At 32.3% G+C, this 17,458-nt stretch overlaps 1 pseudogene; it reads right to left on the bottom strand.

The window, feature by feature from the left end:
- Nucleotides 1-2,034: 2,034 nt before the first annotated feature.
- LOC149223364 (glucan endo-1,3-beta-glucosidase-like) lies at nucleotides 2,035-2,904 on the bottom strand (annotated as a pseudogene).
- Nucleotides 2,905-17,458: the final 14,554 nt, after the last annotated feature.

The raw sequence follows: 17,458 nt of genomic DNA, 5'->3' as shown, positions 1-17,458 counted from the left end.
GTCGTAAGGCAGTGGCGTTGGAAAGAGTAGCATTAAAAATGAAAGTGTGACCTGAACTTCCAGAGAAAAAAATCCTATGCAGTTAATACTCAAAACCAATTCAACAATTTGAAAGATACAAAAGATTAAGAACTGTGTCTCTCTATTGTATAAGTGAAATACAAAAGAAAAGGAAAAATATACAAAAAAGTAGTGAACTGAAACCAAAATGCATATGGGCCAACATTATTGCAATCAGCACCATGTCATCATAGAGTTGGAATCCGAGTGTTTTGTAAGATTTAATTTTCCACTTACAGAAAAGGAGAAAAAAATCTAAAAAACCGTAACAGTTGAAGACCATACATGTTATTTTAGCAAACATGAAGTAATCAAAACTACAACACCTACTCGAATAGAGAGATTCTTCATATGAATCAGATAATTGATCATGTCCAAGAGAAATTAGGGAATATGGAGTCAAAGTGTCAATATGAGAGCACTATTTGCTACTTTTTAACATTTGAGCTATATGTGTTGATAATGTGCATTCACATATCTCTTACACTTTATAATATAGTTACACATTATAAGAGAGTTGTGACACATGAAGCCTAACAATACATGGTATTGACAATATTTCAATGTGGTGGTATGATCATATTGTGTCTGCCATCATCACCTGCAATACAATTTTTTTCTTCAGTTATGATATCTATACAGAGGAATCTAAATTCTATTCTCTTAACTCCAATTGTATTGAGCATTTTTTTAATTTAAACAAAAAAAAAACTACAAAATTTTCACTATTTATGATCTATGCTAGTATTTTTATATATTTATTAATAGTTTTATCTTTTTAAGACATTTGATATTGAATTAATAGTTTTATCTTTTTAAGACATTTGATATTGAATTATGTTCAATTTGAGATTTTATGTGTTTATTTTACAATCACATCTCATACACCACAACCTTTATGAACACATTGCTTTTCTCTCCACAATTAAATTTATTGCATTCTTCTAATTTCAAAGCACCTTAATATTAGTGCACATATATGCAGTCTCAAGTGTTACCTCAACTGGTTGGATCATTTACCCAAGGCATGTTGCTGACGGGGACATCTTGATTCATGGGTGAAACCCAATTAAGTTGTAACTAACAGTGGCTATTGTGGGTGGTGGTTTAACCATTCACACTATGAATGTTCAAGGGATGAGTAAGGGATCTTATGTTTGTACCCTAAAACTTGTGGTCCTCTCCCATAAATTTCCTTTGGTTGGAATTGAATTCCTATCTGAATCTTTTGGATTAGTTGGAGAGGACAAATTTTTTTCATGTGGTTTCAAATTTTCTTCCCAACCCAATTGCGTGGCACTCAATTCTCAAAAACTGGCATCTTCTCTAGTCTTAGTCTACCAAAAAGGTACATTTCTATTTTATAATGTTCTCAATCTTTTCTTGCCAATGTTCTTCATATTCCGATCTAACTTATTTCAGAATTCTCATTTGATGTCAAACAACTCTCCATTAAATAATTTGTGACTTGAGATTGTTATTAAGGCTATGCATAACATGTACCATATGTTGTTGTTGCTTGTATAGTCGTGTCATTTCAAACCATTTTTCTGGACAAAGGACTAGCTTTTACAATCACTGATATCCAAGAGGAAGGGATAAGATTGAATTACTAAAATTACATTTCCAGTTTTATTCGATGCTCATTCTTGAGGATAGTGACAGGATTCATAGCCTAAACCGAAAAACATGAGATCTAACTGATCAGACCCTCGTTTTAATATTTTATATTAAAAATTTTAGTGACCTGCAAGCTGGTATCTTGATAGCAATTTTGGTTTAAGAATTTGAACTATGCATCATCAAAGTGACTATATAGCATAAATTGGAATATAGAAGAATAATTCCATGTCCAATTCCCAATCTATGGAAATTTGATGTATTGAATCAGATTAAATATGAATCACAGAAAAAAATAATGCATCATACATTTCAAGTAGCTAAAAATAAGGAAAAATAAAAGGAAGACATTCCCTAGATGAGCAAATGAGTGGAATCCTTACTTGGATCAATAAATGTCACTAGACCAGTGCCTTTGAAATCAAAATTCCAGTAGTTTCTACTGTGAATATGAAAGTAACTATTCATTGCATATAAATCATGGGCATGAATGATATTTGGATTATAGCAAGGTCCACCCTGACGAATTGAAGCACAATATGCACCACCCAACCCACAAGAAAAATCCAAAGACTCCTTAAGAATAGATGGATCCGAAATTGGTTTGGCAATGCAATAAACAACACTTCAAAGGGCTCCCCTTGAACCTTTTGTTGGTCTTGAGAATAAAGAAATTGATCTGGGTTGTGGGCTTGCAAAGGAGAATATGGTGGAGGAGAAGATGCACACCAATCACAACTCAAATATACATCATATCCATCCAGGTTTAGCAGCCCAAAGTTCCTTCCAGTGGTTGGACCTGGGTTATGGTTCTAATTAAAATTTGCAAAAATAATAAAGCTCTCAATGACTATTAGGCCTCATTGGAGTTCCTGCATTGGAAGTAACATGTTTGATGAATTTGGTGTTATAGTTTCTAGCATTCTTAGGATTCACTCCTATATCATCTGTGTCTCCTTTGGAAGGCCAACCGGTCTCAAAGACAGTTACAGGGATAGTGTCATTGTGACCCAAAGAAGCCATAACAGAGTAAATGGAATCAATTTGAGCATCTAACATATTGTTATAGGTGAACCCTTTTGGATCTGAAACCCCTGGAGACCGCCCAAACAACACATAGTCCAATGAAACTTCTTTGGGATTGTCTCTGTATGCAAAATAAGGATATGCATTCACCATGAATGAAACACCTGTATCATCCAAGAATTGGAGGAGAGGATTCATAAATCGTAACAAACCAGTAGAAGATGTGGAGGCTAGAGGAAAGGAACTTGAAAGGATATCTATACTATGTGGAGTAGATACCTTAATCTTGTCATCCAAGCCTAAAGAAACCAAACCAGAATGAATGTTTTGTATTGCAGGCACTAGAGCAGAGTCTAATGACCCATCACTATTTGTAAGGACCTCATTCCCTATGGTGATAAGAACTATTAAGGTTGAAGGTTAGTAAGGAGCAATCCTTTGAGCCACCCAAGCCTGGCCTGTAGTTGGGTTTTCACTTATCATCAAGACCCACAACAACTGTAATGCCTATGATGGAAAATATTTTCAATATAAACAGATCTGAGTTGTAGATCTTGACTCTATTGACAATGGTGTTTCCAAGCATCTTGGCTACCTCCTCCGGTGATGGAAAATTATTCTCTTCTTTCCATAGTTTACACCAATTCCACGGTTTGGATATGTTGATGCCTCCATCTCATTTTCCCCTACAAGGTGTAATACCAAACAACATAAAACCATAAACCAAATGAACCCTGTCCTAGAAAAATAATTAAGTTATTTTTTCAACTCTGAGTTCCACGTATTACAAAATTTAGTGCTCTTTGCTGGGAGCTCTTTCAAGTTCGCAATGCGGACACCGATTAAATAACGGACCTGATAAATGATGAAAGTTTAGGGTTATAAAGAATGCTAAGGGGGATATATATATATATATATATATATATATATATATATATTATTCTCCCTTAGGATTCTTTATAACCTATATATCTATATATATATATATATATATATATAGCACTTACAGTATGAGTTGTCCCAAATTGTTACCAGAGCCTTGGAATCAAAGGCAAATGCAACCCTTTGAAAAGTTCTATGGAAAACCTAAAGGAAATAAGTAATACCACTCTGCAATAAATGCCTAATATACAATACAAAATTTACAATGAAATCATGATTCTTTCTCGAACAAAAAATTCAAACCGCAATGGCAGAGCTCAAGTGAGACCAATGACGAGCCGAAAAGAAAAAAACGTTGTTGTGGGGAGGATTTAATAACCCTTCCTTCCAACTACTTTCTTCTGATCAAATGGTTGATCATCTCCCAATCATCTAACATATAATCTAATGGCACAGAGTGATGACAGGTAGCGGAGAGGGGAGTTCTTATAAGAGGAAACGCCTTATGACGTAATTATAATATAATAAAAAATTAAAGTATTTATAACTAGTATAATCACATTAAAAATATTAATGTGGTTGATATAGCTGAAGGCTTTATTAATATAACAAAAAAAAACTATTGCAACTGAAAAATGGATTACTAATGTACATACTTCCGTGATTAACCATGTATAAAAAGGTTATGGGTCAACTTTAACTTGAGAAAGAAAAAGGATTACACATCCTACTGTAAAATGGACCATTTTGCTAAATAAAAGTTTCTTATATATTAATTTCTCCATCTAATTAGAATATGAACTTATTAGAATTGGAATAATCTCAAATCCTTAGGAAATTGGTGGGGGCAGAGCCATGTGGCACGAACGAATCTAATTAGCATATGAACTTATTAGAGTTGAAATAATCTCAAATCCCTAGGAAATTGGTGGGAAGGGAGCCACGTGGCAGAATGAAGTGATTAGAATTGAAATAATTGAAATCCCTAGGAAATTGGTGGGAAGGGAGCAACTTGGCAGAATTTCATTTTTTAAATTTATTAAAATTCAGTGCAATCGAACAACCTTTGTAACACACTACATTTGTTGATGAGCATTAATAATAAGCATATGTTGAGCATATTCCCTTAAAAAAAATCAAGAAATCTTCATCCACCTTAAGTTGAAATAAGAAACCTTTGAAAAACATGATATGAGACCAAATTTGAGGATGGTGAAAATTTATATTTTATCCATATTTTAAATAAATATAACATTTTTTATTTATTAAATTAAAATTTTGTGTCTAATATTAATATAGATATATTTATTTCAAAATTATTATATATTTAAAAAATAATTTTTATAATTTCTTTTTAATTAAATATAATTTTTATTTAAAATTAAAATAAATTCATTTGTAATCTAGTAAACTAAAATAACATTTAAAAAAATAAAGACATGAATTAGAGTGCATGGAGTGAGGAGAAGGGACCTAAGAGGTCTTAGGTAGATTGCTTCCACGAAGAGAAAAAATTAATTTGTAATATTTGTTAGGTATATTGTGTATGATAAAAAGGTTTTATATGTTTGAATGGCTGATAATATAAATTCAATATATTATTTAAATTAATTGTACTGTTTTTTTAATTAGTGATTTTGTTTTTCACCAATTACTATTATTTTTAAATACTACCTTGAAACATACGATGATGTGGACTTTTATATATCATTTATCATAATATATTTTTAATGGAATTTAAAAGAACAATTACCATGCAAACAATTTTTTATAACCAATCCATTATCCAAAGATTTAAGTAAAAGGATAAGTTCCCAACTATCTCATAGTTAATATTGGAAAATTTTAAAATAAGTAATATACATACATTATTGTATTTAATATTGTCAAAAGATCTTGAGATCATTAACTTTAATGAAAAAACAATTTAAAAACTCTTTTTCATTAATTATAATTTTTATTTTTATTTTTAAATTTTAACTTTATTGTCTTTTAATTTTGACTCACCTATTTGTGGATCTTTCTCTATTACCAATTCAATAATTCTTATTAATATTAATATATATTTGTTAAGTAAGGGTAGGCCGAGTGATTAAGACACGATGTTAACTCCCTCGGCACCTAAGTTCAATTCCTTAAAAATAACATGTAGATTAATTAATATAATATTAAATAATATTATATACTAGTGCTATACTATATTAGCGTAACCCTATTTGTGGTCAATATGTGACCGACGAATAGTAATATATATTTAATTAATATAATATTATATATTAGTGCTATATTATGTTATAAAGGTGACCATTTTCCCTAGAAAATAATGGTTTTTTGACAAGATTTTGAGGAAATCTGATGGAAAGTTTTGCAAGTCGAAATTAAAATGTTTCAAGATTAATTTTAGGTGTTCTAAGGGTTCTTGAGCATGCTTCCAAAACTCAGATTTTTTGAAAAAAAATCAATGAGAAAATTGTCATTCATGATAAATTGTTGCCTGTTTAGACAAGTCCTAAAAGAATTAATATATGAGTTATTATGATATAATATATATCAGCAATAAACATGCCGATAAATCTAACTGATGTAGGAGGTTGATGAAAATGAGGTGGTAGTTTGTAATTAGACTACTGGTTAACTTTGTAACCAATTAGCTGCGCTTAAATAGATTCTGTACATGGTTTCCCCCTGAGGGTCCCTCTTATCTGACTAATCACTATCGGTCCCTCATTGACTTTCCCTTTTTTCAAGCACTTCAATCCATGCCGTTGATCTCACTTCCGCAGATCCAACGGATATCTCGTCGTCCGCTCACCAACTAACCCGAACGATCTCTACTGTCGATGTGACCCATCCAATCGAACGGCTTTCGTGCAATCTCGCACGGATTCTTGCACGACCAATATCAAGTCGGGAACGCGTGGAAAAGCGGTTTTATCGTGCTACGTGTCGACCGCTAAAGGTAATCGCGTGAAATTTCCCAATACCATTTACAACCTTTAGAGCATGGGAGATATCCCTTCCCACTTATGAAATACAACCCACATGCTTAATTCATACTTTAAGAAAGGTGCTTTAAGGAAAGGTTTAGTGCTTAAGTACCATATTAACCCTTAATATGGATCGATTGATATTTATAAATAAAATGTATAAACATAGGAAAATACTCAATTAGGGTCCAGAACGCTGATACACAGTCACAAGAGAATTTCTGCACTAGAATAGTGCATCCACCACACTTGATCAATTATTCAACAAAATGGAAATTACAGAGTCTTGGCCCTCTCGGCTTGATTACAACAGTTTTTCTGACCTCTTTTCAATCTCAAACCCTATCTCTGTCACTCAAACTCTCGCTTACTCACTCTATCTCGATCATCTAACCTCATTACATTCTTTTTTATTTTATGAATCAAATCCTACCCTAACTGCATTAACAACTCGATCCCTATTTTTATCATTCTAGCAATCAAATCCCTATTTTCAAGATTTGATACACACCTCTACTAACAACTTATCTCTTAGTCTAAAAATAATACAATAATCCAATTATTACAATAATTAAAGTAAAGACAAATTCGAGAGATCCAACCCTCTCCACTAAAGCTGATTTTGACCACTTAGGTCAATGAAATTCATCTCTTGTTAGCCACAACATGTGAACATACAATCACATTGCTGGCTAAGTGTGGATGCTCCTGCATTAGATTCCTGTGGAAGAAAAGAATTCTTCATCAAACCTTCAAGATTGACTCCATACTTCTGTAATTTTGCTATTGTTAACCAATTGACATCTTCCATTGGTTGTCCCTTCCATTTGACTAGATACTAAAAATACACCTGTCCTCTGGTTCTTTTGGATACTCTTTTCTCCAAAACAGCTTCCACCTCTTTCTTGTCTGCCTTTGGTATTTGTTCTTCCCAGTTTAAAGTTTGAACTTCATCTTCTGTAGGTTCCTTTTGTAGCTCTGTCTCTGTCTCTTTGTATGGATGCAAATATGTAACATTGAAGATAGGTGATATTCCAATTCCTTTTGTCAATTCAATTTCATAAGCAATAGTTGAAAACTTCCTCACAATTCTGTATGGTCCTATCTTTTTCATTTTTAAATTATTGCAAGTCCCAACATGAAATCTTTCTTTTCTTAAGTATACCATCACCAGATCCCCCACTTGGAATTCTTTCTCTCTTCTTTTCATATCAGCTCTCTGTTTGTATTTTCCACTACTTTCCTGCAATCTACTTTTGACATCTTCTTGTAGTTTCTGCATCTGCTCTGCAAACTCTTCAGCTTTTACACTTCTTGTCTCCTGTTTACCCAAATTTCTGAGCTCATACACACCTCTTGGATTCATTCCAAAAACAATCTGAAATGGACTCATCCCGGTACTTTGGTTTGGAGTGTCATTATAAGCAAACTTAGCTTGAGCAAGTGCTAAATCCCACTGCTTAGGATTGTTATACACTAAACTTCTCAATACGTTTCCCAAGCTTCTGTTTACCACTTTGGTCTGTCCATCTGTTTGAGGGTGATATGCTGAACTGAAACTAAGGTTGGCACCTAGTTTCTTCCAAAGAGTTCTCTAGAAATTCCCAACAAACTTTGTATCCCTATCAGACACAATACTTACAGGAAATCCATGTAACCTTATAACTTCTGAAAAAAACAGATTAGCAATATGTGTTGCATCACTAATCTTTTGACATGCAATAAAATGTGCCATTTTAGAAAATCTATCTACCACAACATAAATGGAATCATTCCCTCTTTGATTTCTAGGTAGTCCCAAAACAAAATCCATACTAATTACATCCCATGGTCGGTCTGGTATTGGCAATGGCTGGTACAATCCTGTATTTTGGCTTCTCCCTTAGCATGCTGACATATCCTGCACTTCTCAACAAATTTCTTAACATTAGTTTACATCTTTGGCCAATAGTAAAAGGAATTTACCTGAGCAAAGGTTTTGTCTTGTCCAAAGTGACCAAATAATCCTCCACTATGATTATGTTTTCCGTCATAGAACATTTGGGAATATACAATTTGTTACCTTTAAACAATAAACCTCCTTGGATAAGATAATCCAACCACTGGCATCTATTATGAACTGTCGGATTTTGTACATCTGCATAAATATCTTTAAATTCTGCATCATCTTTATACATATCAACCATTTCCTCAAATCCTACAACGCCAACTCTTAATTCTTGCACAACGAATTTTACCCTGCTTAAAGCATCAACAACTTTGTTCAACTTGCCACTTGTATGTTTTATTACAAAAGTGAAACTCTGTAAAAACTCTACCCACTTGGCATGTTTTTGGTTCAATTTTGGCTGGTTATTTATGAACTGTAATGCATGATTGTCAGAATACAATACAAACTCTTTTGGTAGAAAATAATGTCTCCAATTTTTTAAAGCTTGCACAATAGCATAAAATTATTTATCATAAGAATAATACTTCTTCTTAGCTTCATTTAGTTTCTCACTAAAGTATGCTATTGGTCTCTGTTCCTAACTCAAAACTGCTCCAATTGCAACTCCACTAACATCAGTTTCAACTTGGAAAACTTTCCCAAAATCAGGTAAAGCTAAAACTGGTTTCTTTGTAATTTTCTTCTTCAACAACTTAAAATTTCGGTCTGCTACTTCTATCCACTTGAATGGTTGATTAGTATATTTGATTGTTTCAATAATTGGTGCACAAATCTGACTAAAACTTCTGATAAATTTTCTATAAAAACTTGCAAGACCATGAAAGCTTCTTACCTCAAATATGTTTCTTGGAGTAGGCTAGTTCCAAATTGCTTGGACTTTCTCTGGATCGATTTCCAAACCTTCTTTACAAACTACAAATCCCAAATAGATTAATTATTATTTCATGAAGCTATATTTCTTCAGATTTATCAACAGTTTCTCTTTCTACAGAGTTCTTAAAACCAACTTAAGATGCTCCACATGTTCTTCTTTGCTTCTACTAAAAACTAAAATATCAACAAGATAAACAATGACAAACTTGCCTGCATATTCCTTCAAGACTTCATTCATTAATCTCATGAATGTGCTTGGTGCATTAGTGAGTCTAAAAGGCATCACTAACCATTCATACAACCCACTATTTGTTTTAAATGCAGTCTTCCATTCATCTCCTTCTCTAATCCTTATTTAATCATATCCACTCTTCAAATCTATTCTAGAAAAATACTTTGACCCACTTAAACAATCCATCAAATCATCCATGCATGGTAAAGGAAATCTATACCTAATAGTAATCTTTTTTATGGCTCTGGAATCTATACACATATGCCATTCACCACCTTTCTTTGGATTGAGTACTGTTGGTACAACACATGGACTAATACTTTCTCTGATTAATCCCTTATCCATCATTTCCTGTACTTGTCTTCCAACTTCTACATTTTCTTGAGGAGTTAACTTGTATGCTGCGTTGTTTGGCAAACTTGCTTCAGGTATTAGATCAATATGATGACTAATACTCCTGATTGGTGGTAATGTATTTGGAAACTCATCCAGAATAATATCAACAAAATCATTCAATAGAGTTTTGATTTCTTCAGATAAATCATCTAAGTTTGTGGAATTTAAAATTACCTTAGGTCTCCTTATGACAACAAAATGTATCTATTCATCCTTCTTGACTTCTTGCAACAACTCTTTCCCGCTCATCAGCATAACACTGTTTCCAGGCACTTCTTTGCCTACTTCATCCTTCAATGGTAGCAGTGTGTGTTTATTTCCATCCTTCTCCAGAGTGTAAGTATTTCTTCTCCCGTCATGAATAGATTTCCGATCAAACTGCCAAGGTCTTCCCAGCAACACATGACATACATCCATTGGCATTACATCACACAATATCACATCCTTATAACCACCAATCTGTATCTCTACCTTGCATTGTTTTATCACAATAAGCTGATGTCCTTTTTGTAGCCATGATACTTTGTAAGGAGTAGGTGTACTGTTTTCACTAGTCCTAGCTTGTCCACCATTTCTATAGAAACAAGGTTATCAGAGCTTCCACTATCAATTATCGGTTTACAACATTTTCCTTTGGACTTGCATGTAGTTCTGAATAAACTCTTCCTCTGAGATGGTTCTCCTATATTTTTCTCTACCTTAAGCAATACCCTTTTCAACAAAAAGGATTCTCCTACTTCAGGTGATTCTTCCTTGTTTGCAATTTGAGGTTTTTCTTCCTTTGCCTTAGCCACATTCACATTCCTCTGATTTGTTACTTTATTATGAGGAGAGTCCCATGATCGATGTCCCCATTCTCCACATGTGGAGCACTGAATGTCTCTTCCTCGGCCTCTCCCTCTTGGTGCAAATCTTCCTCTACTAAAGTCTCCTCTCTATGGTAGTCTACTACTTTAACTTCCTACTTCACTCTGATGGTGCTGAAATCTTGGTCTGGTAGTTCCCCTACCTCTTGCTGAACTTTTCCCTTTGTTCCTTTGATTTTGCTTCCTCAACATCTTCTCTTTTGCCTTCAAAGATGCTTGATAGGCATCTTCAATTGTCTTCAGACTCAACAAGCTGATTTCATCCTGTATGTCATATCTCAACCCATTTATGTATTTGGCTACCTTTTCTACATCATCCTCTGCCTATCCTGCTCTAATGCTTAGCTTATAAAACTCTTCTATGTATTCTTTGACAGTCATTCCTTTTTGCCTAAAATTTGGTAACTATCTGAAAAGATTTAACTGATAATATTTTGGCATGAATTTACCTTTCAACCTACTCACCATTTTATCCCATTGTTTGATCTTAGACTTCCCTTTTCTTGCTCTGGATGTTTGTAGTTCATCCCACCAGATAGCTGCATGACCCTTCAATCTGGTAACTACAAATTTCACCTTCTTTTTATCATCAACCTCCTCATAGTCAAAATACTTGTCTAATGAACTAATCCAGTCCATCAATTCTTCTATATTGAGATTCCCGTCATACAAAGGTATTTCCACCTTTGGTCTTCCACTTGCTTTGGCCAATATCTTGATAACTTTGGTAGCTTCACTTTCATCCTCTTCTTCTTCCTCAGAAGATTCTTCTGCAGCACTAGCATCTCCTTCATTAGGTGCTCTCCTCTGAGCAGTCTCCATTGTCTCCATCCTTGTACGCAGATTCCAGATCTCATCCAACAGAACTGCATTCGCTACAGGTCTCCCCCGACCTATGCCTCCTTCTCTCCTCGGTGGCATGTTTACTGTAGCAAAACTTAATCTCTGGGCTCTGATACCAAATGATGTTGGAGGTTGACGAAAATGAGATGGTAGTATGTAATTAGACTACTGGTTAACTTTGTAACCAATCAGCTGCGCTTAAACAGATTCTCTACGTGGTTTTCCCCCTGAGGGTCCCTCTTATTTGACCAATCACTGTTGATCCCTCATTGACTTTCCCTTTTGTCAAGCACTTCAATCTGCGCCGTCGATCTCACTTCCCCATATCCAATGGATATTGCGTCATCTGCTCACCAGCTAACCCGGATGATCTCCACGGTCGATGTGACCTATCCAATCGAATGGTTGTCGTGCAATCTCGCGCGGATTCTTGCACGACCGATATCAAGTCAGGAGCGCACGAGAAAAGTGGTTTTCTCATGCTACGTGTCAACCGCTAAAGGTAATCGCTTGAAATTTCCCAGTACCATTTGCAACCTTTAGGGCGTGCAATATACTGCTTCCCACTTATGAAATACAGCCCACGTGCTTAATTCATACTTTAAGAAAGGTTCTTTAAGGAAATTTTTAGCACTTAAGTACCATATTAACCCTTAATATGAATTTACTGAGATTTATAAATAAAATGTATAAGCAGAGGAAAATAATCGATTAGGGTCCAAAATGCCAATACATAGTCATAAGAGAATTTCTGCACCAGAATAATGCATCCACACCACACTTGATCAATTATTCAACAAAATGGAAATCACAGAGTCTTGGCCCTCTCAACTCGATTACAACAGTTTTTCTGACCTCTGTTTCAATCTCAAACCCTATCTCTGTCACTCAAACTCTTGCTTACTCACTCTATCTCGATCATCTAACCTCTCTATCATTACATTCTTTTTTATTTTATGAATCAAATCCTACCCTAACTACATTAACAACTCGATCCCTATTTTTATCAATCTAACAATCAAATCCCTATTTTCAAGCTCTGATACACACCTATACTAACAAATTATCTCTTAGTCTAAAAATAATACAGTAATCCAATTATTAAAATAGTTAAAGTAAAGACAAATTCAAGAGATCCAACTCTCTCCACTAAAACTGATTTTGACCACTCAGGTCAATGAAATTCATCTCTTGTTAGCCACAACATGTGAACATACAATCACATTGCTGGCTAAGTCCAAATGCTCGTACATCACTAACTATATAATATAATATACCCAGCTTACATCCAATTATTGAGAGGGATCAAATCTCTATCTTGAGGTGCTAACCTCTTTTAGAGCGAAAAGAGATTTGATCCCTGTAGGCCCTTGGTAGATTCAAAGTTAAGGTGGATCTAGGCTGGTTAAATTATTAGCCTTTAAATAAGCCACATTATAGAAGAGTACCATGGCAAAAAACCACGGGTCGATAGTTTTATGTTTTTATTTTATTTAATTTTGGTTTTATTTTGACTAACTCAAAATGTTAAACATTACAACATCTCTACAATTCTGGACTGTGTAACACAACTGGGTTAGCCATATACATTAAATGGTTGATACATGTCAATACACTTACCTCTCATGATACATCTCACATTACCAAAAATTAAATAAATATAATTTTATTATTATTAATTTAAAAAGAATTAATATACGTGTTAAACATATATACATTTAAAAAAAACATTACAAGATTCACTCCACTTTCCCATGGAGATTCATAACCTATAGATTGGTTTCATTATAATACTATTGGTCAATACCATGGTTTACTAACACAACAAACCCAAAAAATCATTTCATGTTCGTGTGTCATTATTTTAATTAATCAATTTCTTAAAAGGGCAAAAAGAGAACAACTACATTGGAGATAGATCTCAACTTTTGATTTGTTTAAAGTACTAAGAATATTCTTGAATATCTTGTGGAGTTAAATCCCTACCATTTACCTAATAATTATTGATAATTAAATCAAAACTTTGGAAATCCTATTTCAAAATAAACATGCCTACCAATTAAAAACTATTAATAATTACTATATATTATAATTATTATTAATACATCTATATATTATTATAAGGTGTGTTTGATATATATATATATATATATATATATATATATATATATATATATATATATATATATATATATATATAAAGAGTAATATATAATTGTAATTAATATTATAGCATTATTTTGTATATACTATTTTGCCCTATCATATATATATATATATATATATATATATATATATATAAAGATATTATAATATATAGTTAATCTAAATATTTTATTAATATTATTATTTTATATCTTTATTGAATTACAAATTAGTTGATTAATATTATTAGAACTAATATTATAATGTGTAATGATATTTTATATGTTAATATTAGTTAATTAAAATTATATATCAATGATGTATACTAATAGTTAATATAGAGTTATTAAATTTTATTATAACCAACAATCATATAAATTAAATAGTTGGTATATGTTTATATGTATCAATTCATAATAAGTATCAAAATACTTGCTTTATGATACCTCTCGCCATATATCTAAGGTTGCTAAAATTAAAAAATACTAAATTTTAACTTTGTTAAAAATTATTACTATTATTATTATTATTGATAAAAAAATGAATATATAAGTTAAACATGTAAATATTTTAAAATAAAACATATACTTTTTGTTTGTTTGTTTGATTTTGAATATGTAAATAGGTTTTGTTACAATATTATGGGTCATGAATACCACATACTACAATCATAACTCATCATATGATAATTTTTAATTAGTAAATTTAATTAAAAGGGAAAAAAAAGCATAATTATTTTGGAAATAAATATGTCTTTGATTTGTGTATACTAATAAGAATAATTTACATTATTTTATGGAGGTTGTATTCCTATTATCCATATAATAATATTGATAATTTAATTAAAATTGTAGAAGCCCTGTTCCAAAATAGACATACCTATTGACATAAATATATTATCAAAATATATATATATATATATATATATATATATATATATATATATATATATATATAAAGTTCTTTGATATTGTACTTTGCTATTTAATTATCGAAGAGATGTTGTAAGAGTATGTTATGTAAACATTTTGACTCGGCCAAACTACATAAAAATAAAAGTAAAATAAATAAAAAGTTATTAATTATAATATTAGTTATTAATAATTAAATCAACCTAGTTCTATTTTAATTTCTCAAGTACAAACATTTTTTCAAGTTTTGCACTCAACAAAGAGTTTGCACCTTGAGAGATTTGATCGCTCTCTACACACGATAAATTCGGAATTAAGATAGATATAGACAACAATAAATGGATTTCTATAACCTTTATTTTTGATACAAACTATTTTTTTTAACAAGAATGAGTAATTTTCACCATAGTTACCAAATTCGGTCTTACTGCCCCAAAAAAAAGTCAATACATCAATTCGAAGTTCAATATAGTGCACAATGAGGCTTAACATTTTGTATTATACAAAATAATAATAATAGATGTTGTTATATATGTTATAAACTAGAAATTGCACCAAATTTTGCAAAGGAAACACCTTAAGGCAGTGGTGTAGGAAAGAGTAACATTAAAAATGAATGTGTGACCTGCAACATCTGGAGCAAAAATCCTGGATGCAGTTAATACTCAAAACCGATTCAACAATTTGAAAGATACAAAAGATTAAGAACTATGTTTCTCTGTCGTATAAGTGAAATACAAAAGAAAAGGAAAAAATACAAAAAAGTAGTGAATTGAAACCAAAATGCATATGGGACAACATTATTGTAGTGTGCACCATGTCATCATAGAGTTGGAATCTGAGTGTTTTGCAAGATTTCGTTTTCCACTTACAGAAAAGGAGCAAAAAATATTAAAAACCATAAGAGTTCAAGACCATACATGTTACTTCAACAAACGTGAAGTAATTAAAACTGTAACAACTACTCAAATAGAGAGATTCTTCATATGAATCGGATAATTGATCGTGTCAAAGAGAAATCAGGGCATATGGAGTCAAAGTGTCAATATGAGGGCACTGTTTGCTAATTTTTAACATTTGAGCTATAGATGTTGATAATGCACATTCACATATCTTTTACACTTTATAATAGAGTTACACATTATAATAGAGTTGTGACACATGAAGCCCAACAATACAGGGTATTCACAATATTTCCATGTGGTGGTATGATCAAATTGTGCACCATCATCACCTGCAATACAACTTTTTTCTTCAGTTCTGATATCGATACAGAGGCGTCTAAAGTGAGGTTTTCAGTGCATTGAATTTAAAATAGATGCTAAAGCAAAAGACATCAGAGCCATCTAAATTGAGGTTGTGGGTGCATTGAATTTAAAATAGATGTTAGCATAAAATTTGTGAGTTTAGAATAGATACAGGAGTATAGATGATAGATTAACATATGCTCATCTTAACTCCAATTTTATTGATAATTTTTTTAATTTAAACAAAAAAAACAACTAGAAACTTTTCACTATCTATGATCTATCCTAGTATTTTTATATATTTATAGTCGTTTTCTCTTTTTAAGACATTTGATATTGAATTCTGTTCAGTTTGAGATTTTATGTGTTTATTTTACAGTCACATCTCATACACCACAATCTATATGAACACACTACTTTTCTCTCCACAACTAAAGTTATTGCACTCATCTAATTTCAAAGCACCTTAATATTAGTGCACATATATGCAATCTCAAGTGTTACCTCAACTGGTTGGACCATTTTACCAAAGTATGTTGCTGATGGGGAGATCTGGATTCATGGATGAAATCCAGTGAAGTTGTAACTAGCAGTGGCTATTATGGATGGTGGTTTAACCATTCACCCTATGAATGTTCCAGGGATGAGTAAGGGATCTTATGTTTGTACCTTAAAACTTGTGGTCCTCTCCCGTAAATTTCCTTTGGTTGGAATTGAATTCCTATCTGAATCTTTTGGATTAGTTGGAGAGGACAAAATTTTTTCATCTGGTTTCAGATTTTCTTCCCAACCCAATTACGAGGCACTCAATTCTCGTAAAATGGCATCTTCTCTAGTCTGAGTCTGCCAAAAAGGTACATTTCTATTTTCTAATGTTCTCAATATTTTCTTGCTAGCGTTCTACATATTCTGATCTAAATTATTTTCATAACTCTCATTTTATGTCAAACAACTCTCCATTGAATAATTTGTGACCTAATATTGTTGATTAAGGTTATGCATAGCATGTACCATATGTTGTTGTTTCTTGTATAACGATGGCATTTTAGTCCATTGTTTTGGAAAAAGAACTGGCTTTTACAATCACTGATATCCAAGAGGAAGGGATAATATTGAGTTACTGAAAGCACCATTCGAGTTTTATTTGATGCTCATTCTTGAGGATAGTGACAAGATTCATATCCTAAACCAAAAGTACGTGAGATCTAACCAACCAGAAATTCATTTTAATAGTTTATATTGAAAATTTTAGTGACCTGGAAGTTGGTATCTTGATAGAAATTTTGGTTTAAGAATTTGAACTATGCATTATCAGAGTGATTATAGTGCATAAATTGGAATATAGAAGAAAAATTCCTTGTCCAATTCCCAATCTATGGAAATTTTATGTATTGAATCATATTAAATATGAATCACAAA

Source organism: Pinus tabuliformis, chromosome Q (assembly GCF_031772625.1).
Source record: "Pinus tabuliformis cultivar Carrire ecotype Pingquan chromosome Q, CPIR1, whole genome shotgun sequence".
Classification (NCBI taxonomy): domain Eukaryota; kingdom Viridiplantae; phylum Streptophyta; class Pinopsida; order Pinales; family Pinaceae; genus Pinus; species Pinus tabuliformis.
This window is presented reverse-complemented; position numbering and strand designations above follow the sequence as displayed.